The sequence below is a fragment of the Salmo trutta genome, chromosome 21 (assembly GCF_901001165.1).
Source record: "Salmo trutta chromosome 21, fSalTru1.1, whole genome shotgun sequence".
NCBI lineage: Eukaryota > Metazoa > Chordata > Actinopteri > Salmoniformes > Salmonidae > Salmo > Salmo trutta.
The window spans coordinates 36,143,917-36,170,315 of record NC_042977.1 but is presented as its reverse complement, the minus strand read 5'-3'; the positions used below and the strand labels follow the sequence as shown (position 1 = coordinate 36,170,315).

The 26,399-nt window shown below is 43.9% G+C and overlaps 1 protein-coding gene across 1 annotated transcript in view; it reads right to left on the bottom strand.

Annotated features, from left to right (window-relative positions):
* The window catches only part of LOC115157331 (cadherin-24), a 220,016-nt gene extending 197,521 nt beyond the window's left edge, over positions 1 to 22,495 (bottom strand). The window contains exon 1 of the mRNA XM_029705498.1: positions 22,254 to 22,495. The gene's annotated coding sequence lies outside the window, so the exon portion shown is untranslated. The remainder of the gene's footprint in view (positions 1 to 22,253) is intronic.
* Positions 22,496 to 26,399: the final 3,904 nt, after the last annotated feature.

Below are 26,399 nucleotides of genomic sequence, written 5' to 3'. Positions count from 1 at the left end.
GCAACAGCTACTGTTAGTGCCGATCAATTTCCCCTCCCTCAATAATAAATGTGACGAGGCCGGTGGGCTGTTATCAGACGTGCCTGACCGACCGAAACACAATCCCCACAGGGATCCCTCATACACTCACACACACATACTGGCATAACACACACACACACTGGCATAACACACACACACTGGCAAAACACACGCATACACACACATATACTAAATGCTGTCATAAACACCATATACACAGAAACACAAAGCCCAGGAGCACACAGTCACTCAGTGTTATGGCCATAGATTCTAGAATACACACATACACAGACACCAACTGCACTTTCTCCTCAAACCACACAAACCACAAACTGTCATCAGCATTCACCATATGTTCTCTTGCCTTCTCTCTCTCCATTTATCTCCCTCTCTCATTTTTTCTTTCTCAACAGAGGCTCGTGGTGAGATTCATGCTCATCTCGTGGTGATGACAGCCATGACCTGGTGTCACTAGTGCTTTTAACAGTGCAGCTGTAAATGTAGCAACAGGCATGTGGAAAAACCTAACAGTGACAGAACATGACAGGAACAGCTCTCTCTCTTTCCCATATCTGTAAGGAACAGCTCCCTCGCTACCCATATCTGTCAGGAACAGCTCTCTCTCTACCCATATCTGTAAGGAACAGCTCCCTCGCTACCCATATCTGTCAGGAACAGCTCTCTCTACCCATATCTGTCAGGAACAGCTCTCTCTCTACCCATATCTGTAAGGAACAGCTCCCTCGCTACCCATATCTGTCAGGAACAGCTCTCTCTCTACCCATATCTGTTAGGAACAGCTCCCTCGCTACCCATATCTGTAAGGAACAGCTCTCTCTCTACCCATATCTGTCAGGAACAGCTCTCTCGCTACCCATATCTGTCAGGAACAGCTCCCTCTCTACCCATATCTGTAAGGAACAGCTCCCTCGCTACCCATATCTGTCAGGAACAGCTCTCTCTCTACCCATATCTGTAAGGAACAGCTCTCTCTCTACCCATATCTGTCAGGAACAGCTCTCTCTACCCATATCTGTAAGGAACAGCTCCCTCGCTACCCATATCTGTCAGGAACTGCTCTCTCTCTACCCATATCTGTCAGGAACAGCTCTCTCTCTACCCATATCTGTCAGGAACAGCTCTCTCTCTACCCATATCTGTCAGGAACAGCTCCCTCGCTACCCATATCTGTCAGGAACAGCTCTCTCTCTACCCATATCTGTTAGGAACAGCTCCCTCGCTACCCATATCTGTCAGGAACAGCTCTCTCTCTACCCATATCTGTCAGGAACTGCTCTCTCTCTACCCATATATGTCAGGAACAGCTCTCTCTCTACCCATATCTGTCAGGAACAGCTCTCTCTCTACCCATATCTGTAAGGGACAGCTCCCTCGCTACCCATATCTGTAAGGAACAGCTCCCTCGCTACCCATATCTGTCAGGAACAGCTCTCTCTCTCTACCCATATCTGTCAGGAACAGCTCTCTCTCTACCCATATCTGTAAGGAACAGCTCCCTCGCTACCCATATCTGTCAGGAACAGCTCTCTCTCTACCCATATCTGTCAGGAACAGCTCTCTCTCTACCCATATCTGTCAGGAACAGCTCTCTCTCTACCCATCTGTCAAGAACAGCTCTCTATCTACCCATATCTGTCAGGAACAGCTCTCTCTCTACCCATCTCTGTCAGGAACAGCTCTCTCTCTACCAATATCTGTCAGGAACAGCTCTCTCTTTACATATATCTGTCAGGAACAGCTCTCTATCTACCCATATCTGTCAGGAACAGCTCTCTCTTTACATATATCTGTCAGGAACAGCTCTCTTTTTACATATATCAGTCAGGAACAGCTCTCTCTCTACCCAAATCTGTCAGGAACAGCTCTCTCGCTACCCATATCTGTCAGGAACAGCTCCCTCTCTACCCATATCTGTAAGGAACAGCTCCCTCGCTACCCATATCTGTCAGGAACAGCTCTCTCTCTACCCATATCTGTAAGGAACAGCTCTCTCTCTACCCATATCTGTCAGGAACAGCTCTCTCTACCCATATCTGTCAGGAACAGCTCTCTCTCTACCCATATCTGTAAGGAACAGCTCCCTCGCTACCCATATCTGTCAGGAACTGCTCTCTCTCTACCCATATCTGTCAGGAACAGCTCTCTCTCTACCCATATCTGTCAGGAACAGCTCTCTCTCTACCCATATCTGTCAGGAACAGCTCCCTCGCTACCCATATCTGTCAGGAACAGCTCTCTCTCTACCCATATCTGTTAGGAACAGCTCCCTCGCTACCCATATCTGTCAGGAACAGCTCTCTCTCTACCCATATCTGTCAGGAACTGCTCTCTCTCTACCCATATATGTCAGGAACAGCTCTCTCTCTACCCATATCTGTCAGGAACAGCTCTCTCTCTACCCATATCTGTAAGGGACAGCTCCCTCGCTACCCATATCTGTAAGGAACAGCTCCCTCGCTACCCATATCTGTCAGGAACAGCTCTCTCTCTCTACCCATATCTGTCAGGAACAGCTCTCTCTCTACCCATATCTGTAAGGAACAGCTCCCTCGCTACCCATATCTGTCAGGAACAGCTCTCTCTCTACCCATATCTGTCAGGAACAGCTCTCTCTCTACCCATATCTGTCAGGAACAGCTCTCTCTCTACCCATCTGTCAAGAACAGCTCTCTATCTACCCATATCTGTCAGGAACAGCTCTCTCTCTACCCATATCTGTCAGGAACAGCTCTCTCTCTACCAATATCTGTCAGGAACAGCTCTCTCTTTACATATATCTGTCAGGAACAGCTCTCTATCTACCCATATCTGTCAGGAACAGCTCTCTCTTTACATATATCTGTCAGGAACAGCTCTCTTTTTACATATATCAGTCAGGAACAGCTCTCTCTCTACCCAAATCTGTCAGGAACAGCTCTCTCTCTAACCATATCTATCAGGAACAGCTCTCTCTCTACCCATATATGTCAGGAACAGCTCTCTCTCTAACCATATCTGTCAGGAACAGCTCTCTCTTTACATATATCAGTCAGGAAAAGCTCTCTCTTTACATATATCTGTCAGGAACAGCTCTCTCTCTACCAATATCTGTCAGGATCAGCTCTCTCTTTACATATATCAGTCAGGAACAGCTCTCTCTTTACATATATCTGTCAGGAACAGCTCTCTCTCTAACCATATCTGTCAGGAACAGCTCTCTCTTTACATACATCAGTCAGGAACAGCTCTCTCTTTACATATATCTGTCAGGAACAGCTCTCTCTCTAACCATATCTGTCAGGAACAGCTCTCTCTTTACATATATCAGTCAGGAAAAGCTCTCTCTTTACATATATCTGTCAGGAACAGCTCTCTCTCTACCAATATCTGTCAGGAACAGCTCTCTCTTTACATATATCAGTCAGGAACAGCTCTCTCTTTACATATATCAGTCAGGAAAAGCTCTCTCTTTACATATATCTGTCAGGAACAGCTCTCTCTCTACCAATATCTGTCAGGAACAGCTCTCTCTTTACATATATCAGTCAGGAACAGCTCTCTCTTTACATATATCAGTCAGGAACAGCTCTCTCTTTACATATATATGTCAGGAACAGCTCTCTCTCTACCGATATCTGTCAGGAACACCTATTTCTTGACAAATATAAAATCAATCAAATGTTATTGGTCACATGCAATAAAATGCTCTCTCTGTGAAATGCTTACTTACGGGCCCATTCCCAACAATGCAGAGTTAAAAAGAAAAAGAATACATTTAAAAAAGGTAATAGTAACACAATAAAACAACAATAACGAGGCTATATACAAGGAGTACCAGTACCGAGTCAATGTGTAGGGGTATGAGGTAGTTGAGGTAATTGAGGTAATACAGTGCGTACAGTAAATGTAGGTGGGGTAAAAGTGACTAGGCAATCAGGATAGATAACAAACAGAGTAGCTGCAGCATGTGTGAAGAGTGTAAAAGGGTGTGAAAGAGTGTGACAGAGTGTGACAGAGTGTGAAAGAGTGTGAAAGAGTGTCTATAAAAGGGTGTGAAAGGGTGTGTGTGTGTGGCATCAATATGCATGTGTGTGTGTGTGTGTGTGTGTGTGTGTGTTTTGTGTGTGTGAGCGTATGTAGTGTGTGTGTGTGTGTGTGTGTGTGGGTGTGTGTGCATGCATGTGCGTGTGTGTGTGTTGGAGTGTCAGTGTAGTATGTGTGAGTGTGTGTTTTGTGTGTGTGAGCGTATGTAGTGTGTGTGTGTGTGTGTGTGTGTGTGTGTGTGTGTGTGTGTGTGTGTGTGTGTGTGTGTGTGTGTGTGTGTGTGTGTGTGTGTGTGCGTGTGTGTGTTGGTGTCAGTGTAGTATGTGTGAGTGTGTGGATAGAGTCTAGTGAGTGTTTATATAGCCAGTGCAAGAGAGTCAGTCCAATAAATAAATAAATTATAAAGGGGATCAATGTAAATAGTCCAGGTAGCCATTTGATTAACTGTTCAGCAGTCTTATGGCTTGGAGGTAGAAGCTGTTAAGGAGCCTTTTGGACCTAGACTTGGCACTCTGGTACCGCTTGCCGTGCGGTAGCAAAGAGAACAGTCCATGACTTGGGTGGCTGGATTTTTGACAATTTTTAGGGCCTTCCTCTGACACCGCCTGGTATAGAAGGATTGCAGGGAGTTCGGCTCCAGTGATGTACTGGGCCGTACTCACTATCCTCTGTAGTGCCTTGCAGTCAGATGCAGAGCAGTTGCCATACCAAGTGGTGATGCAGCCAATCAAGATGCTCTCAATGGTGTAGCTGTATAACTTTTTAAGGATCAGAGGGTCCAGGCCAAATCTTGTCAGCCTCCTGAGGGGGAAGAGGCGTTGTCATGCCCTCTTCACGACTATGTTGGTGTGTTCGGGCCATGATAGGTCCGTAGTGATGTGTACATTCTGAGAAACTACAGCCCTGTTGATGTGAATGGGCGTGCTCGGCCCTCTGTTTCCTGTAGTCCACGATAAGCTCCTTTGTCTTGCCCATATTGAGGGAGAGGTTGTTGTCCTGGCACCACACTCTGACCTCCTCCCTATAGGCTGTCTCATCATCGTTGGTGATCAGGCCTACAACCATCGTGTCGTCTGCAAACTTAATGATGGTGTTGGAATCGTGCGCGGCCACGCAGTCGTGGGTGAACAGGGAGTACAGGAGGGGACTGAGCATGCACCCCTGAGGGGCCCCTGTGTTGAGGATCAGCGTGGCGGATGTGTTGTTGCCTACCCTCACCACCTGGGGGCGGCCCGTCAGGAAGTCCAGGATCCAGTTGAGTCCCAGGGTCCTTAGCTTAGTGACGAGCTTGGAGGGCACTATGGTGTTGAACGCTGAGCTGTAGTCAATGAATAGCATTCTCACATAGGTGTTCCTTTTGTCCAGGTGGGAAAGGGCAGTGTGGAGTGTAATAGAGATTGCATCATCTGCGGATCTGTTGGGGTGGTATGCGAATTGGAGTGGGTCCAGGGTTTCTGGGATAATGGTGTTGATGTGAGCCATGACCAGCATTTCAAAGCAATTCATGGCTACAGATGTGAGTTCTACGGGGCGGTAGTCATTTAGACAGGTTACCTTAGTGTTCTTGGGCACAGGGACTATGGTGGTCTGCTAGAAACATGTAGATATTACATGTCAGGGAGAGGTTGAAAACGTTAGTGAAGACACTTGCCAGCTGGTCAGCACATGCTCTGAGTACTCGTCCTGGTAATCCGTCTGGCCCTGCGACCTTGTCAATGTTAATGTCCCATAGATAAGATAGTCTCGAATGGAGCTCATCCAGTTTATTCTCCAGCGATTGCACATTCGCCAATAGAACAGAGGGTAGAGGTGGTTTATTCACTCACCGCCTTAGTCTCAACAGGGTGCCCGCACGTCGGCCTCTATAGCCTTCTGTTTCTCTTCCAGGTGTCTGGGATTAGGGCCTGGTCCGAAGTGAGCAATATGTCATGCGCCGAAGACTCACTGAAGTAGGTCATAGGAAATGATGGCAGAAACATTGTGTACAGAAAAAGTTGAGAGCAGCGCAAAAAAACCCAACATAAAATAGCTGAATTGGTCAGTGGCTCGTAAAAGCCCAGCACCATTTCTCAAGTCATATCTGTGGGGCTCCCGAGTGGCGCAGCGGTCTAAGGCTCTACATCTCAGTGCTAGAGGTGTCACTACAGACACCCTGGTTCAAATCCAGGCTGTATCACAACTGGCCGTGATTGGGTGTCCCATAGGGCGGTGCACAATTGTCAGGGTTTGGCCGGTGTAGTCTGTCATCGTAAATAAGAATTTGATCTTAGCTGACTTTCCTAGTCAAATAAAGGTAATATTAAAATCTGTCAGGAATGCATCTCTCTTTACCCATACCTGTAAGGAATGCCTCTCTATTCACCCATTTCTGTCAGGAACACCTCTGTATTCACCCATACCTGTCAGGAACACCTCTCTCTTTACCCAGGTGTGTCAGGAACACCTCTCTATTCACCCATATCTGACAGGAACACCTCTCTATTCACCCATATCTGTCAGGAACACCTCTCTATTCACCCAGATGTGTCAGGAACACCTCTCTATTCACCCAGGTGTGTCAGGAACACCTCTCTATTCACCCAGGTGTGTCAGGAACACCTCTCTATTCACTCAGGTGTGTCAGGAACACCTCTCTATTCACCCAGGTGTGTCAGGAACACCTCTCTATTCACTCAGGTGTGTCAGGAACACCTCTCTATTCACTCAGGTGTGTCAGGAGCACCTCTCTATTCACTCAGGTGTGTCAGGAACACCTCTCTCTTTACCCAGGTGTGTCAGGAACACCTCTCTCTTTACTCAGGTGTGTCAGGAACACCTCTCTCTTTACCCAGCTGTGTCAGGAACACCTCTCTATTCACCCATACCTGTCAGGAACACCTCTCTATTCACCCATATCTGTCAGGAACAGCTCTCTATTCACCCAGGTGTGTCAGGAACACCTCTCTATTCACCCAGGTGTGTCAGGAACACCTCTCTATTCACTCAGGTGTGTCAGGAACACCTCTCTATTCACTCAGGTGTGTCAGGAACACCTCTCTCTTTACCCAGGTGTGTCAGGAACACCTCTCTCTTTACCCAGCTGTGTCAGGAACAACTCTCTCTTTACCCATACCTGTCAGGAACACCTCTCTATTCACTCAGGTGTGTCAGGAACACCTCTCTCTTTACCCAGGTGTGTCAGGAACACCTCTCTATTCACCCATACCTGTCAGGAACACCTCTCTCTTTACCCAGGTGTGTCAGGAACAACTCTCTCTTTACCCAGGTGTGTCAGGAACACCTCTCTCTTTACCCAGGTGTGTCAGGAACACCTCTCTCTTTACCCAGCTGTGTCAGGAACACCTCTCTATTCACCCATATCTGTCAGGAACACCTCTCTATTCACCCATATCTGTCAGGAACAGCTCTCTATTCACCCATATCTGTCAGGAACAGCTCTCTATTCACCCATACCTGTCAGGAACAGCTCTCTATTCACCCATATCTGTCAGGAACACCTCTCTATTCACCCATATCTGTCAGGAACACCTCTGCTTTTATCTCCAGTTGTCCCTGGAATTGAGTGTGTGTGTGTGTGTGTGTGTGTGTGTGTGTGTGTGTGTGTGTGTGTGTGTGTATACTTGGTTAACAGATTTCCTAAATGGAACTAGTTTTTAGCTGAATTACTGGTGATTTTAGTATTTTTTTTTACCAAACCTGCTCTATAAGAAACCAGCTTATAGGCTAGTGATGATGAGGGTTATCACACATGCTTTAAAATATATGACCTTTCTGCTCAGGAACATCATTTACTATGCCATAGAATATTTAATAAGTGTCCACTCCTTCACTCTATAAAGTACGACATTTACTTAATGGTACTCTCAAGCCATTGTCATGTCCATGAAACCAATACAAATGGCTCATCATGATGGCGTAATAAATGAGTCATTGTGTGAAGTGTGACGGAGATAATTAGCCTGCAGTGAGTGGGGGGAAAGTCTCATATAGGCCATTTGGCCCGAATTCAACAACAGACCTGTATTTTAACCGCATGGACCGGTACACTAATGTTCCACACAGTTTAAATCCAGCAGTGTCACAGTCAAGAAACTTTATTTGAGAAAAGATGCTGACTGTTCTAGTGGGCTGGTAAGATAACCACGTCAGCAAGCCCCTAATACTGAGACACACACAGTCACACACACACACACACACACACACACACACACACACACACACACACACACACACACACACACACACATACACACGCCAACAAACACACACTCAGACATAAACACTTCCATATACACACACAAATTCAGAAACGTTGGGCAGATTTGCCAAGTGCCCCAGAAAGATGCGGTACTTCCAACACAAGACTCGTGACAGGTTTGAGGTCCTAACTGGTCAGCTCTAACCTCAAGGTCATCATAATGAAGTCAAAACCCACATCATACTGCAGCCCCCTCTGTATTTATTTATACAGTAGACCAACAATCCAAACCAGGTCGTTCGGAGCATCTCAGGAGCACAGTAACCCATCTCCAGGAGTACCAGTTCTCAAGAAAGGTTACTCATCACGCGGGCGTGTGGTTTAAACAATCACTTCCCTTACATAAGCTCTATGGCTGTTACTGTGGAATTCTAAAAATGCCATCAACCATCCATTCAATAAAACAGCAGGTATTCCATTGGCATTTGAAAGCACTAAACATCTAATTCCAAATGTTCCATTTAGTTAGAGACAGTAGCTATCTGGCATTAAGCACATGACACATGAGAGAGAGACACATGGACTCACTAAGGAATGCACATCAGGAGGTCCATGTCTCCTGGTGGGTGGTTTAGTTCAAGGTGGCACCAGCTTGTGTTGGTTGTTTAATGCCATGTTGGTTCCACCATTTCAGTTCAAAGCCGTCTTTTATTTTCCCCTCTAAGAATCAGTGAACACATCCGCCGTCTCCCATGAAACAGGAAATATGGAAGAAAGCAAAACACATTTCTGTTTCTTTGAACATTTAGGGTGTTTTTATATTTTTATATTTTTGAGCTGTATCATTAATTATGTATAAAATGAGAGTTTCTGATTAAAGCATCACAAACACAGCAACATGATTCGAACGTGCTTTTGGAAGAGATGCTTTTCTCGCTAATTGAAGTGCAAGACAACACGCTTTAATAAAAATAAAACAAAGAAATGAGAGATGATGATGAGATAGGATTTTAAAAAGGAAAGAAAACAACTACATTTTTCAATTCTTGTCACTGAAACGTTTACTCGTCAGTGATAACAGCTGAGCCGTCACATTAAAACCAAAACACAAACATGCACACACACATTCAAACCAAAACACAAACATGCACACACACATTCAAATCAAAACACAAACATGCACACACACATTCAAATCAAAACACAAACATGCACACACACATTCAAATCAAAACACAAACATGCACACACACATTCAAACCAAAACACAAACATGCACACACACATTAAAACCAAAACACAAACATGCACACACACATTCAAACCAAAACACAAACATGCACACACACATTCAAATCAAAACACAAACATGCACACACACATTCAAAGACCTACTGTGTCCTTAGTGAACAGCCATACGCACACAAACAAACAAATAGAAACAAACACACACATTCACTCACACGTATTCCAAACATGTTGAAATTGTATCCGATGCATTGAGTGGATTAAGGTACAGATGTAAACATGTGAATTAGAAGCCACGGTTATATAAAGCATTACAAAAGCAGTCATGTGCATCGAAGCTGGAAAAGGGACTGACCACGATACCCACAGGAGCCGTGCACGCGCACGCACACACGCGCGCACGCACGCACACACACACACACACACACACACACACACACGCACACACACGCGCACACACACACACACACACACACACACACACACACACACACACACACACACACACACACACACACACACAGCGCTCCTTGGACCAGGGTATTGATGATTCATTGTGTTTTTATCAAAGAAACAGGAGTGCCATTAGAAAGAGATCAGTCAAACACCAAGGATGAGGAGGCTGCTTCTAATTGGCCATTCATCAACAGAATTCTTCAAGTAGATCCAGCGCATGACAACTCAACCGCACTACATGAATTACGCTACTGATGAACCTCGCATACACACACTCTCTCTTGCTGGCTCACTGTTAAACTCTCATTCTACACACTTGTGTTTACAGAGACACTCACATAAAAGAACACAATGCTGTCAAATACAAACAAATGGAGGCAGGCTCACTGTACTATAAAACATGGTGTACTTTATCATACAGTACAATGCCATACATCATAGTATACTTTACTGTAGTAATCAAAACTATCCATGAATAAACACACAGTATTTATATACTGTCTAGTAGCACTAATAAATCCTAAAGCTCACCATCTCAGTCCAGCCATTTTATATCATCTTAAAATGCACTACCTCTAAGGATGTTTTCAGCCAATTCACTGCACAGCATGAAAGAACAACACTAGTTTTAAACAGGAATTATACTGGTTCATTCATTTTGTTCCCTTTGGTTCCATTACCAGGCTTTTTTCTCTCCCACGTTTTAGGATTTCTTGCTTTCATCCATTTTACCGATGCATGCACTCTAACAAGACAGTTCTCGGTCACTTCCCCAGAATTATGCTGCAGCCTGTCAAATTTTTCCATCTGCTGACAATTCACCCGTCTCCTGGGCTCTCATTTTCTGGTTTTAGCATTTCCACTGAAAGCCGCGACTCAGGATCAGCTGTGTTAGCTTCTAAACAGCTGCCTTGGGCCAAGACTAGGAGAGGCAGGTAGCCTAGCGGTTTTTAAGAGCGTTGGGCCATTGACCAAAAGGTCAATGGTTTGAATCCCCGAGCCAATTAGTGGAAAAATTTGACGATGTTCCCTTGAGCAAGGCATTTAGTCACTCTGGATAAGAGTATCTGCTAAATGACTTAAATGTTATTAAGGGTTACTTAAGGCATTTAAGGGGTTAAAATAAGCATGAAAACACATACAGACACACTCACTTATCTGATCTCCTTCAGGCGCTGGACTGATGAGAAAAATCTTAAAAGTGGCACTGTGAAGCCGGCTGGTGTTTGATGTCAGGGTAATGGTTTAGGTATGCTGTTGCCAGAGAGAGAGAGAGAGAGACATTTCCATGCTAACCTGAATGGGCTTGGAAACCATCATTTAGGGCTGTGAGTTGTAAATCAGAAATTTGGAGGGTCTGATCAATTTTACAAGCTTGAGGTTTGCTGCTCGGAGGTCTAAACAAGGAAGTTCTGAGAGAGAAGTCTGACGGGCATTTGGTTGGTTCTTATTTATTGAGTGATAGTTAGTTAGTCTACATTATAATAAATCTCTGTGTAAGCGAACCTTCCGGTCTCTGTGTGTGTGACCGACACTTTATGGGCTAGGGCTCTGCTCTGCTGAGTACACTGCAGCTATCGGTTCATCATTAGTAATTCAGTGTGTAATACCCGTCTAAGTCCCAGACGGAGCAGAGGAGCAGACACAGTGTCTGAACCAAGCATGTTAAGCCCACTCAATGTCCTGTAGGACAGAGCAATTTAACACTGGAATAAGCCAATTATCTTTGTGGAATAGTCAAATTGACATAGGATTTCCCCCAACTCCTTCTGGACTCCCATGTTAGGGGTTGGGCTTACAGACCTGGTTCGCTCTCTAATGGCCACACACACCGGCACACTCCTGCCCAGTACAAATACACACACTCACATACTTCCAGAGGTGTGGACTCGAGTTGCATAACTTGGACTCGAGTCTGACTCGAGTTACAGATTTGATGACTTGAGACTCGACTTGATAGAAAATAAAAGAACTTGAGACTTGACTTGGCCTTGGAGCCTCAAGACTCGACTTTGACTTGAGACTCACAATTTGAAATTATCCGGCCAGGTTTTGTAATGTTTTGTCACTCAATTTATTGCACAGAGTCTCCATGGATTACTCTCCAAGCAGCCAGCCTGCTAGCCAGTAACCCAACCTAAAGTAATCTAACACCTGAAATCCACCTAGCAATGTTGGGGGCGATGAAACTAAGTGGTTGGATGACCCTTGGGCTACGCAAGCATGGGCAAGGGAGCGTGAACAGGGCAGGGCCAAAGTTGGGGAAAGTTTAACTTTATGCAAATACTCGGCGACATCGCGTTCCTATTGATCAGTCGACAATCCCTATAGTTTCCAGACCCTAATGGATTGGCTGTTAATATCTAGCACTACCTAGCCTGCTTGTTAGCTTGCTAGCACCAACATGAGGGCGAAGCAAACTTGGCTATCCGAATGTACGTGTTAAAAGGATCTTGGCCGTAACATAGCAGGCATGAGCAGCCAGAGACAGTATTACACTTGCAAAAAAAATTGTTAGCTAGTGAAACACACACTCAGGCATCTGATTGGACCAGCAAACTGTCAATCAACACAGGTTGGGTGAGCTAGCGCAGTGAGAAAGTTTTAGGGGGTCACGAGTGTGAAACTGAAAGGGATTTTGTTTTATACAAGCTACATATAACCTACCATTTGTATTTTATATTTATACCTTTGCTTATTTGATCTGGTCATTAACATACACTACCGTTCATAAGTTTGGGGTCACTTAGAAATATCCTTGTTTTTTTAAAGAAAAGCACATTTTCTGTCCATTCAAATAGCATCAAATTGCTAAGAAATACAGTGTAGACATTGTTAATGTTGTAAATGACTATTGTAGCTGGAAACAGCAGATTTTTTTTATGGAATATCTACATAGGCGTACAGAGGCCCATTATCAGCAACCATCACTCCTGTGTTCCAATGGCACGTTTTGTTAGCTAATCCAAGTTTATCATTTTAAAAGGCTAATTGATCATTAGAAAACCCTTTTGCAATTATGTTAGCGCAGCGGAAAACTGTTGTGCTGAAAGTTGCATGTCTTGACTGTTGACCAATGACCAGTCATCAGCATTGGTCCGCAAAGGCGGGCGCACATATCCAAATTAGTGACCAGAAAGTGCTTGTTTCATTTTCTCCGATTTAGCCTGGCAAAAACAGAGCAGCCTACCTACATTAATATCATACATATCAAATACAGTTTAGCAATCTGCTATGGACGCATCTTTGTCACAACAACCTGGTGATTTCATTGATGAATTTCATATTTCAGATAGGCCTAGTTTGGGTGGGTTATAATCAGTGCTTGACTTGGGATGGAAGAAGTGCAGGAGCTGTCTTTTTCCAAGTCGGTCCATTAGACTATCTTCACTGAAATCCACAAATGGCATTATGCTATAGACACCTCTGATTATTTACTGTTAACGGTTCATACACATTTTCCATGACTTGTAACCACATTTTCCTGACTATTATTATAGCCTACATGAAAAAGTAAGCATTATTGACACTGGATAGCTGCTGTGTCTGATCCCATGTAGACCTACCATTTCCTGCCATTTTGCCCTTGAACATGGCACTTAGCCCCCACATAGAACTGCACTGTTAATCACATGTTGTCAACATGTGGTCAACCCTCAATCTGGAGAGCTCCTGGGTGTCCAGGCTTGGCTTTTTCAACAATACATCTAAATACTTTTGTCTTTATAAAATGATTCCCACATTCAATAAATCAGGGATCAAATGGATAAGGTAGGCTACTTCAAAACAAGGTATCTAACTAGACATGTTTATATATAAGGCTTAAATATTCATGTTTCAGGGGAGATCTATGCACAGCAAGTTATTTGTCAATTAGGCTGTTCTTGGAATATTTTTTAAATTGTCGCAATTACATGGCTACTGTTTAATAGAGGGGAAAACCAGTTTTCCAATGGTGCAGATTTATTTAGGCTCTACAGTGCTGGTGGAAAGGCAACAACTAACTGAATGCTTAGTTAGCTATAGTTAAGTAGTGAGATAACTGCTACAAGTTATGTTTTGAATTGGTGATCTAGTTAGTCTGTCACTATTTTCTACCTGCTGCTGAAATGTCACGCAGCACCACGGGCATGCACAGAAGGGTCATTCCGATAATGGCTGATACGCTGATTTTTAATTGATTGATCATATTTAAAAGTGTGCTTTCAGGAAAAACAATTATGAAACAAATTTCCATGACTTTTCATTACCTTACAAACCCTCATTTGACAAAGTGGAACAGCGCATCATGCCATTCAGGCTGGCACATTTTCAATTTGCGCAATCTCGAACAGCATACTGCCACTCACAGATTCACAGACTAGCGGCAAATAAACTTGGACAAAGCGGAATCAGGAAATGAATGCCCACACCATTGCTATTCAATGAAGATCCCGCCTTCATTCCGCTTTGATCAACCTTTTTTGCCTCGGTGTGTGAATCTGGGCCAGCGATAAACTACTTTGTTTTTAGCGCAAATGTTAACTTGTAGGAAGAGAGGATTACCGTAAATAACTATGCAGCTCCAAAGATTGTTTGGTGATCAAAAATATGAACTGTTTACTTTGCAAGCTCACCAGCAATGGGGCATCAAGCAATAATTACTAGCATAGGCCTACTGGTCTTTTGGTCGGTCAAAATTGATTGTCAATCATTTACTTATGAAACTTGCATTTGAAATTAGTTGTTAAAATGTATTATTACATAATCAAAATATGTTGTAGACAAAATAATGAAAAGGGCTGTCTGGTAGCATTAATAAATAGACAAAGATTTATAGCTGAACAAGATGTATAGATTTGTTTTATACTTGACTTTAATAAAAAAAAATTGTGACTTGATGTGACTCGATACTCGACCCATTCAAATTTATTTTCAATCAAATGTATTTATAAAGCCTTTTTACACCAGCAGATTTCACAAAGTGCTATACAGAAACCCAGCCTAAAACCCCAGACAGCAAACAATGCAGATGTAGAAGCAGGGTGGTTAGGAAAAACTCCCTAGAAAGGCAGGAACCTAGGAAGAAACCTAGAGAGGAACCAGGCTCTGATGGGTGGCCAGTCCTCTTCGTGCCGGGTGGAGATTAAAAGAGTACATGGCCATTAAGGCCAGATTGTTCTTCAAGATGTTCAAACGTTCATAGGTGACCAGCAGGGTCAAATAATAATCCCAGTGGTTGTAGAGAGAGCAACAGGTGGCTGAGGAGTAAATGGCAGTTGACCCATTCTACTCGGGACTCGACTTGAGACTTGGACCTTGTGACTCAAATAATAGTGACTTGGTTCCACCTTTGCACACTTCCATCACACACACACTTCTGGGTGAGCCCCTACTGCGAGGTACGCTCCCTCTCTCCCTATACAATGACATCTCCAGCAGAGCGGACCACTGTACATTTTCATAAGGAAATCCTCCATAATCCGAGCGGCAAGCGAGACAGCTGGTTCACGTCCATCTCAGAAAGCAGGAAGGAGCTGGGTGCCCCGCGTGCCTGCCACACTCCAGCCCCACAACTCTAACGTTACATGCTCCAGCCACAAAAGAGACCTCCTCCCTGGGCTTGGCACAGTGGGCCAGCTGCACCCTCCCACACTGTGTTCAGGAGAAGGCAGAACAGCCAGAGTCGCCTGTGTACAATCAGACCATGACAAGCTCCAGCAGCAGCAGCAGCAGCAGCATCCAACCCTGAGGAGAACAGGCTCCTCCACATCCATTTCTATAAAAGGGGACCCCAGGGAATGACTATGTGTTTCTGCTTCACAGGCTTGACTGGGAGGAGAGTCACAGCAGAGTGTTATAATGCATGTCTTGAACCGTCACTTCTAAATGTAGAGACATTGGGAACGGTCTCTGTCTGTCAGGTTTAAACATATCTGTGACTGCAGAAGAGTCAAAGGTGTGAGTGAGTGAGTGAGTGAGTGAGTGAGTGAGTGAGTGAGTGAGTGAGTGAGTGAGTGAGTGAGTGAGTGAGTGAGTGAGTCTGAGTATCCCTGGCAACATGAGACTCAGAAGCCCCATTTCCCCCACAACAATTGGAGTGGGAATATGAGCATTAAATAATCTCTCTCTGAGATGACTTCAGGGAACACTGTGAGTGTTCAACAGAGGGGCTATTCCAACAGAGGGGCTATTCCAACAGAGGGGCTATTCCAACAGAGGGGCTATTCCAACAGAGGGGCTATTCCAACAGAGGGGCTATTCCAACAGAGGGGCTAGGCGTCTAGTTTGTTTTGCTGAATTGATTGCTAATGAATTGGTAGATGTCTATAACAGCAGTCACTTCCCTTTCCCTCTCTGCACTACAAACCCCAGGGTGGTAGACTGTAGGTCTTCAATACTATTTGGTTTGGTATAACTAAGGGAATACAATAAATTGATTAGCCCTCCCCCGTTAACAGTGCAGTCCCAGCTCAGCTCCAAGTCTTTAACAGACATTTTGTTGAATAAGAGCCTTGGGGTGCTGTGTCTTATACCCTCTGTTAAACGTCTACAGAGAGTAGCCTGAGGAGAAGATGCAGGATTCGAGAATCTCCCTCCATTGTCTATGAGTGACTGCCACTAACGACGCGGCTCTCTAAGAAAAAAATTACTTTTTAATTTATGTGGACAGCAAAACACTTTAGCTCCACTTGAGATAATGGCTGTAATGTTATTATAGGAGCAACGCTCTGGAATCACAGCAAGGAGGTTTCCGATTCGCAGGGTTGGATCTGCATGACCTCACCGCTCTCGAACACTTCCTCTCTCTATGTCTCGTTCCCTCACTCTCACCTTGGCCCTTCTATCTCAATCTTGGTGTCCATCCGTCTTTCTCCCTTCATCTGTCTCCTCCCTCCACTGTCTGTTGTAATAAACAGTAATGTCTGGTAATGGGAGGTGGTGAGTGCTCGCTGTCACAACAGCAGCACCTCTCTTTCAGCCTCCCCTCTCCTAGCCGCTTTATACCTGACATAAGTCACTTAGTCAATGTGTCATGTCTATCCACACATGGCTACCCTTCCTCTCTCCTTCTTTCTCTCTTCCTCCCCCTCTCTCTCTCTCTCTCTCTCTCTCTCTCTCTCTCTCTCTCTCTCGCTCCCCCTCTCTCTCTCCCTCCTCCCTCTTACGTGTCTCACTCAGGGTACATACAAGAGCTTGTTGGTGTAAACAATTACGAGCTTAATGCTGACAAAGATTGTTGTGCTTTGTTTTAACCAAATTAGCAGAGAGCATTTGTCTGATGTCTGATGTCCCTTGAGGTATTCCCACAAGATCTTTCATTGCTAGGGCAAAGCCCGGGTCGAAACTGAATGCGTAAGCACAGGAAAAACTGTGCACACAGCCAAACACAGAAATACACGTAAACAAAACAAATCCACACAGGCATAGTCACCCAAACATATATGCTTTATCTACAGGTATTAAATCACAAGCACATATTCTAAAATCGCCTTCCTGTGTGTTCCATATACAGCACACTGATACATCAGTAGAATACATGATGTGCTTCATACTGCTGTGATTAAAGTGATTATATGGGGCCATAAAGATGCACTATAACCCACATAAAGTATTTGTTAATGCCACAGTGACACACAAGTGAACATGTGTGTGTGTGTGTGTGTGTGTGTGTGTGTGTGTGTGTGTGTGTGTGTGTGTGTGTGTGTGTGTGTGTGTGTGTGTGTGTGTGTGTGTGTGTGTGTGTGTGTGTGTGTGTGCCAGCGAGTGAGAGAGAGAAAGAGAGGGGGGTAGTTTTGATGTAGTTTTGATGGAATTAGAATTATGCCATCTACAGAGGCTTATATAAGTGATAATGCCCAAGAAGCCGGAGTTTGGAGGATATATTGACACAGGTGTTAGGCCCGAGACAATGTCGAGTGCCGGCAAACCGTGCCAATATATCCTCCAAACACCGGCTTCGAGGGCATTATCACTTTTATAAAACAGGGTACCAACATAATAAAATAATGATTGACATATTTTCATTAAAAACTTTATTTTGATTAATTTATTCATATTATTTCATCCTTCCACAAGTTATAGTTCCGAAACAAATCTAGGGATGCTACCCAAGCCGGCTGGTCTTTAGTTCTATTGGTTCAGTTGCAAGAGTCAGTCGTTCAGTCTTTTTGTTCTGCATCTACGTACGCGACCCAGTCCTTCGTCCTAAATGTTCCATTGCCATACTTGCTGGCAACGTTCTTATCCCTTGCTTGCTAGCTAGCCAACTACGGCTAACTTACAATCACGTCCAGTGGTGATCTGCCACACCTGTTTTGAGCACCGCATTTTCAGCAAAAAAGAATTTGCATGTTATTTTGACATTAATTTGCATCACATATCAGTTTGAAAACAATATAAAAAAATATATATATATCATTGAGTTAATAAAGCCGCATACAAACATGGTCTCTTTTTTTTTCTTGAGTAATGCAGCTCCAAAATGCAGATGTTTCAGTCTAGCTCAGTGCTTTCTGTGGTGGAGGGGCAAGCCAGCAGAAAATACGGAGTGTTGCGTCGTAATTGCCTAAGTGTTCTGTCACTCATGGGGACACTACGTCACCGCCAAGTCTAAGGGTAGAGCTAGAAAATTCAAGCCCTTTGGGTGCTGCCATAGAGTTACATTAGAAGTGCCCATCAAAGAAGGCTCAAGGTCATTGTCCACAGATACAATGACGTCAAATCACATTACATCTACAGTAGCTTTCATTGGACTGATCATGTCAACATCATACTTTCAAAATCTTAGCTAGCAGTCATCAAGAATCAAGTCGACAATCTACTGGCAAATCCTTTTTAATCCTTGTCATATGAAGAGAAATTATAGATAAAACGTATCGGTGCTCATTGGCCGTTGGACACAAACATTACACAAGTTGGAAATCGCAAATTCATCAATGAGTGGTTTGGAAGGAATCAGTGGCTAACTGCAAGCATTGCAAAGCAATTATTAGCCTGCTATTCAGTGGAGTGGCTGTGTGGTTCCAAATCTACGATTAAGGGTCTCTTTTCCTAATTGAAAATTATAAACATTCAACATTGGCCATGTTGTCAATGAAGCATGATTTGTGCCGCGCTCAAAATAACTGTTAACTCGGAACTGCAAAATCTGACTTTAGTGAGTTCAAGACAACTGGGAACTCGGGAAAAATGGCTACGAATTGGAAAATACGTTTTGAACTTTCATCCAACACGGAATTGTAAATCTGGAACTCGGCCTCTTTCTAGAGCTATGACCTGAAGATCACTGACATCATCATGATTCACCCTTGTTTTTTTCAGAGTTCCCAGCCTCACCCTAACAATTTGATCCATTTTCACCTCTTAATTTCACCTACTGTTCTGACTTGGTGGTGCACATGTAGCCTATAACCTGTTTTTGAGAATGTAATCATTGAATATTGTAAAAGCTTTCATTTTCTGCTTATATGCTCCTTTATTTATCCAACAGTTCTGACTCGGTGTACAGGGAGAACACTGTAAGAACGGCCTATGTTCTGAATTCTGTTGCTGTACATTTCAAAAGTGCTGAACAAATAGTTTTATTGACTACGTCCGTCCTAGCTCCCTCATTAATGTCTTAATTAAAGTTACGGATTGCCTCTTATCAGCTTGTTGTCCCCTAATGCCATATTTTGTACATCTCAATTGTCAGTAAAAACCACATTTGTTTAAGCAAGTCAGCCAAATCAGCTATGTTTTTTTTAAATGCAGTAAATGAGGCTGAATGAACTGTTTCGCTGCCAGACAATCCTCTGCTGATAGCCAGGTGTAGCAGTGGTAAGGTGATGGTACTGCTGTTGGGACTCTGCTGTTGAGACAGCTTTATTTATGTAGGCCCTAACAGTTTGTGGGCACCGTTTGTCACTGTTACAGTGCAATTAATGTATCGTTTAGTGTTGTGTTGTGTAGTGGCTTTGCTGGCATGCATCCCACATTTTTTTGGGGGGGCCCACCAAGATTTACATGCTAAAATCGCCACTGGTCACGTCAAACATTGCAGACGGAATAACAACAGTAGCTGCATTTGTTTAAGCTGTTTTCTTGTGACATTTATTTGGATACATCCATAACAATGAGCTAATGAGGCACGATTTCGCCTGGAATAGAAAATGTGCTCTCTCGTTTGGACACTGTTGTTCAGAGGAGCTAGCCAACAACACAGCTAACACAATCACTTCAAACTGAAGCTGGAAAGACTGCAAACTAGCTGCACTTCGTTTCATTTTACCTTTTTTCAATTTACATTTCTTTGTATGTATCCATATAAATTATGCCAGATGATTCATGATTTCAACTGGCTGAGAAAGACTCTCTCATCCTGACTCCTGACCCCTACATGTCCATTACAATGGGACAGCTGGAGATCGAATTAGAAGATTGAAACAATGTTGCAAATGTCGGAGGCAGACAGAGGGGAGAGTCTAATCCTAAATGCTGATTGGTGAAAAGCGCATTCCAGCGGGTGTCTATTCCACAATTTACAACCAGATAAATATATTACATTAAATGCCTATTTACTCTGTTCCATCTGACTGCGCAATTTTCAAAACTAAATGTTGTCTAAAAGAAATGTGAGATAATGTTTAGATGCTTTTTATAGTGGATATCAAGTTCATAACTTCCCTGCCAGGAGACAGTGGATTGCGCAGTCAAATGGAACAGAGTAAATAGGCATTTTTATGTAATATATTTATCTGGTGGTAAATTGTAGGATAGACACCCGCTGGAATGCGCTTTTAACCAATCAGCATTTAGGATTAGACTCTCCCCTGTATAAGTTAAAAGCAGGCAAGGCTTTACAACATCAAATACATAGCATACTATTAAAACCACAGCCCACTTTACTGTACACATACACTACATATATAGTCGTGAAACACAGCAAATAAAACACATTGACATTCAAACATGACAAATTGTGGATAGCCTACCGCTAGAGGGCAATCATAAATCTCAGAAAATGTTTGTCACAGAATCAAATCTAATCAAAAAGGACACTCGCACGCGCGCGCGCACGCACACACACACACACACATATATATATCACAAGAGGTTGGTGGAACCTTAATTGGAGATGACGGGCTCGTGATAAAGAGGATTGATATCAAATAAATCAAACACATTGTTCCAATGTGTTTCATGCCATTCCATTCGCTCTGTTCTGGCCATTAGTATGAGCTGTCCTCCCTTAGCAGCCTCCTGTGATATCTATCTATCTATCTATCTATCTATCTATCTATATATATATATATATATATATATATATATATATATATATATATATATATATATATATATATATAAAGACGCACATACACTCAACATTGCTGATTGAACACCAGCCGGATTACCATGTCAAAGACACAGCCGCAAACACAACACTGTCTTGTCAGCGTGCTCTCTGACCAGTCCGACACCTCTCAGCAGCCAAACACTTGTCATTACCGATTTAGTACGAATAATACATGACTGCAATTATGTCGGTTTTATGAAGCGATACTGAGCCGATCACCTTCATTAGGGACGCGCTGATCCTCACAGATATTGCGCATGCGGCAGGTAAAATATTTGCCTCGCACACACAGGGATGTCAGACAGAGTCTATATTTGGTACGTCTCCTGCTACCCCGCGGATCTTTTAACGTGACAGATAGAAATGCGCGTGCACCATCTGATTGGACTCGGTTCAGTCATAGGAAATGTGATTCTGCTTTGGTCCGTCTCTCCCAAGTGACCCCGAGACGTGCGCGTGCCCTGTTCAATTAATGGTGTTATGCCATTGTAATAGATGAAATATATGTTAAAATACCCTAACAGATGTGCTTCAATGTCTAAATTCAGTGCACTCGTAACCTAGTTCAGCCAAATTACATGTAGGTGTTTCAGGTCTGAAACCATTCAAGAGACGTTGGCTATTGTTCATGAAATGGCCCAAAATAAAGTGGAGTAGTCGACTCTTCAGCCCCGCAATTACGCACAAACAAGGTTCACTATAAAACCCCCATGTGATTCATCTCGAATACACGTTTTTCAAGCAAGCCATTAATGATAATCACATGTGTTGCGTTAATAGCGTTTCGTCTATAATTTGCAAGTGCCTAATATAATGCATTCAGAAGAAATCGTGCATTCGATATCTCAAACGTTAAAAAAAATCGGTTTCATCATCATGTGCTGCTATAATATCCCGCGCAAAAATTCTTACCTCGTCTCAGCGCACGGCATACGTGAGTACTTAGTATGAAATGAAGGATTCATTTACCTTCAGAGTTCGGTCTTTAGGAACTGTCTGAAGTTTCTGGCGTGTCGTTGAATCTGCATGTCTCTCGTGAGAAGAACTGAGTCAAATGTGAACAGGGCAAACGCTGTTATCGCATATCTCTCTCTCTCTCTCTCTTTCTCTCTCTCTCAAATAATAACACGGCTGTCTTAAAATCTCTCATCACGTACACTCTCGCTCTTTCTTTCTCTGGCCGTCTCCTCTCTCTAACAGTTCACCACTATTTTTCAGGTCATCATCATTACAGTAGCATGTCCGTTAACTGGCCATCGTCATCAACATCGTCATCATCATTATCATCAGTAAAATAATAAAAACATAATCAACATATTGTCATTTTCATGTATTTGTATCTGTTTTTATGTTCATATTGAATAACTAGCAGCCAGTTCCTGTTGAAGGCAGAGAGCCCTGGTCCTGCATTTCCATTAGAAAAGTAGGAGGCTATTCCTCCTCCATTACATAAACACAATCCAGCAAGATGACAGATCATGAAAGGACTGATTTATCCACTGGGGAGAGATTCTGTGTGTGTGTGTGTGTGTGTGTGTGTGTGTGTGTGTGCATTCTGCTCTGCTCTCTGTCTATGGGTGAGGGTGTGTTTGCTGGTGCTCCCTTTGTGAGAGTGTGTCCCTCAGGTCTTGATGGGTGTCTTGGAAAGCCTCCTTCCTCCCCAATGACCCAGGTCACTTCTATCCCCCAAGGAACTATGAGGTGTAGCCGCACCCACCCACACAAACACACACACACATACATATGCTACACACACACAGACACACACACACACACCATGCACATCCTTATCACTGAAACACATTCAAATGATTTATCCACTAGTTAATCTCAATCCTTCCAGACTGTGCGTGTGTGTGTGCGTGTGTGTGTGTGCGTGTGTGTGTGTGTGTGTGTGTGTGTGTGTGTGTGTGTGTGTGTGTGTAGGACAGCATCAGCAAGTGAGATGGCTGTGGGAGGAGTTTCCTCCTGTGAGGGTGTGGCTCTGGTATATCTCTTTACCTCTCCTAATAGCAAGCACAAGCAGCTACAGGGGGCAGACAAAGCAAGACACAGACAGTCAGGTATAAACAGGTAATATGATACACAGGCAGACAGACATCAACATATTTATTTATTTAACTTTTTTATTTATTTAACTTATTTTACCAGGTAAGTTGACTGAGAACCAGTGGCGGTTGGTGCCGTTTAAGATGAGGGAGGACACATTTGTTTTTATTGAGCATGGCCTTAGTTCTATTACAGCATATTGGATGACTGCCATTCATATTCCATTCACCCAGTTCAATGTAACATTGATAGGTTTGGGCTACTACACGATACTCACATTTTCCCTGTACCCATCATGAGGCTGCTACAACCTAACCTATGAATGAAAGATTACAACGTAGGTGCACACAGGTCGAGAGAAAATGTTTAGAGGACAGACAGTGACACATGGACAGACAGCGACACATTCAATACCGCCTTGCACACTCTTGCCTGCATCTAGCTGATCTAGTGTAATCATTAGTCCACTGCTGAGAACATATTCTCATTCACAGCAAGCACAGTCAGGCATAAACAGGTAATATGATACACAGGTAGGCTGGCAAACACAACAGATCAGACCGATGTCCTGTCTTCTGCCTGCAGGGTGCATTTCCCCCTCTCCACCTGTCTGCTCCTAGCTGTCTGAGAGGAAGACAGGGTGGTTGCTCCCACCAGGCCCTCTGCCTTCATCTTCTCATGATATTTACCATTTGAATGGTATAGTTACAGGGAAGAGGAAGGGGGATGAATGAGCCAGTTGGAAGCTTGGGATGATTAGGTGGCCATGATGGTATGAGGGACAGATTGGGAATTTAGCCAGGACACCAGGGTTAACACCCCTACTCTTACGATAAGTGCCATGGGATCTTTAGTGAGCACAGAGAGTCAGGACACCCGTTTAACATCCCAGCCAAAAGACGGCACCCTGCACAGGTCAATGTCCCCAATCATTGCCCTGGGGCATTGCATAATTTTTTTAGACCAAAGGAAAAAGTGCCTCCTACTTTCCCTCCAACAACTATTCCAGCACCATCTGGTCTCCCATCCGGGAAGTGACCAGGACCAACCCTACTTAGCTTCAGAGGCAAGCCAGCAGTGGGATGCAAGGTGGTATGCTGCTGTTGCACAGAGATAAACACTCAGACAAAGACACACAAACAGACAGACAGACAGACAGACGTCCTCTCTTCCGCCTGCAGGGTGCGTCTCCCCCTCTCCACCTGTCTGCTCCTAGCTGTCAGAGAGGACGACAGGATGGTTGCTCCCACCAGGCCCTCTGCCTTCATCTGCTCATGACATTTACCATTTGAAGTTCTGTTCTTACTTCCCCTTCACATGGCACAAAGCAGCACAAATACTGGGACGTGTGGCAGGAGAGTAGGTGTGTGTTATATGCATGTAGTCAAGGGAGGAGAGGGGGGAGAGGGAGAGAGGAGAGGGGGGAGAAAGAGGAGAGGGGGGAGAAAGAGGAGAGGGGGGAGAAAGAGGAGAGGGGGGAGAAAGAGGAGAGGGGGTAAAGGGAGGGAGAAGAGGGGGAAGAGGGAGGGAGGAGAGGGGGAAAGAGAGGGGAGAGGGAAGGAGGAAAGGGGGAAGAGAGAGGAGAGGAGGGAGAGGGAGGGAGGGAGCAAAGGGGGAAGAGAGAGGGAGGAGAGGGGGGATTGCGTGTGTCTGCATATGTGTGAGATCATAGAGTGTAATGTGACAGGGAATGTGTGTGTGTGTGTGTGTGTGTGTGTGTAAAAGTTGGGAAAATGTGAAAGGAATGTGTGTATGGTGTGTCAGCAGCACATCACACTGCTGGCTTGCCTCTGAAGCTAAGCAGGGTTGATACTGGATGGGAGACCAAATGCTTCTGGAAGAGCTGTTGGAGGGCCAGTAGGAGGCCCTATTTCCCCTGGTCTAAAAAGAAATATTGCCATCCCTGGGGCAGTGATTGGGGACATTACCCTGTAAAGGGTGTCATCTTTAAGATGGGACATTAACTGGGTGTCCTGACTCTCTGTGGTTGCTAAAGATCCCATGGCACTTATTGTAGGTGTGCTAACCCTGGTGTCCTGGCTATATTCCCATCATGGCCACATAATCATCCCCAGTTTACAATTGGTGCATTCATCTCCCTTCCCCTGTAACTATTGCCCAGGTTGTTGTTCTCAGTCAATTTACCGGGTTAAATAAAAGTGTGTGTTGTTGTTACTGGTTGAAATATATCCACATATGGGTCTTGCTTTTGTTTTTCCTTTTCTGCATCCCTCACTCTGACAGTCATCCCACTGTCATAGCTAATTTTACTCTTCTCTTTCAGCCTGTTCCTGCATGGTCAGTGAAAGAAAAGAATGGAGAGAGGAGAGAGGAGGATGAGATGAGTGGATGAGAAAACTGCTTGCCTACTGCACAGCTAAACTAAGCTGTACTGAGCACCCACCTGCCCTCATGTCTCTTTAGCCATGACTCCTCAAACACTCAACACCCAACACCCAGTCACTCAGAAAACACAGATTCATCCCTTTTTTTCCTCACTCACCTGAAACCAGATATTATATGGCTTTAGAGTGTAAGGTTTTCTAGCCCACCTCCCACAGGTAAAGAGACCGTGCTGCATTGCCCCAAAGGTACTCCACCGCAGCAGATCTGCTTAGACATCAAAAGGATAAATATATACTGTACCTGGGCACAATATCCTTTACACAAATAGATAATATGTGTAGGGAAATGCACATTATACAGGTCACTTGTGAAGCAGACGTGTGCCGAGCGAAGAACGAAGTGCTAACTATAAAAACAACAGCCAAATTAATGATTATTAATGATGATAATCATCATTATCATCCAAGCAGAGAGAAAATAAAGTTTCAACAAATGATATGGTGGCTTTATTTGCCAACTTTGTGTCCACGACATGCAGAGCACAGAGTTTTCCAACGCTGCCAAGTGTTTAAACCAATAAATTGATTAACACCTGTAAATGAATTACAAATAAGTGCATCATTATGTGTGAAGTGAATGTGAATTGTATGATATGAGTTCACCATTTTATGACTAACAAGGCTGTCCACACCAAAAGTATTGTAACAGTGACAATTTTGT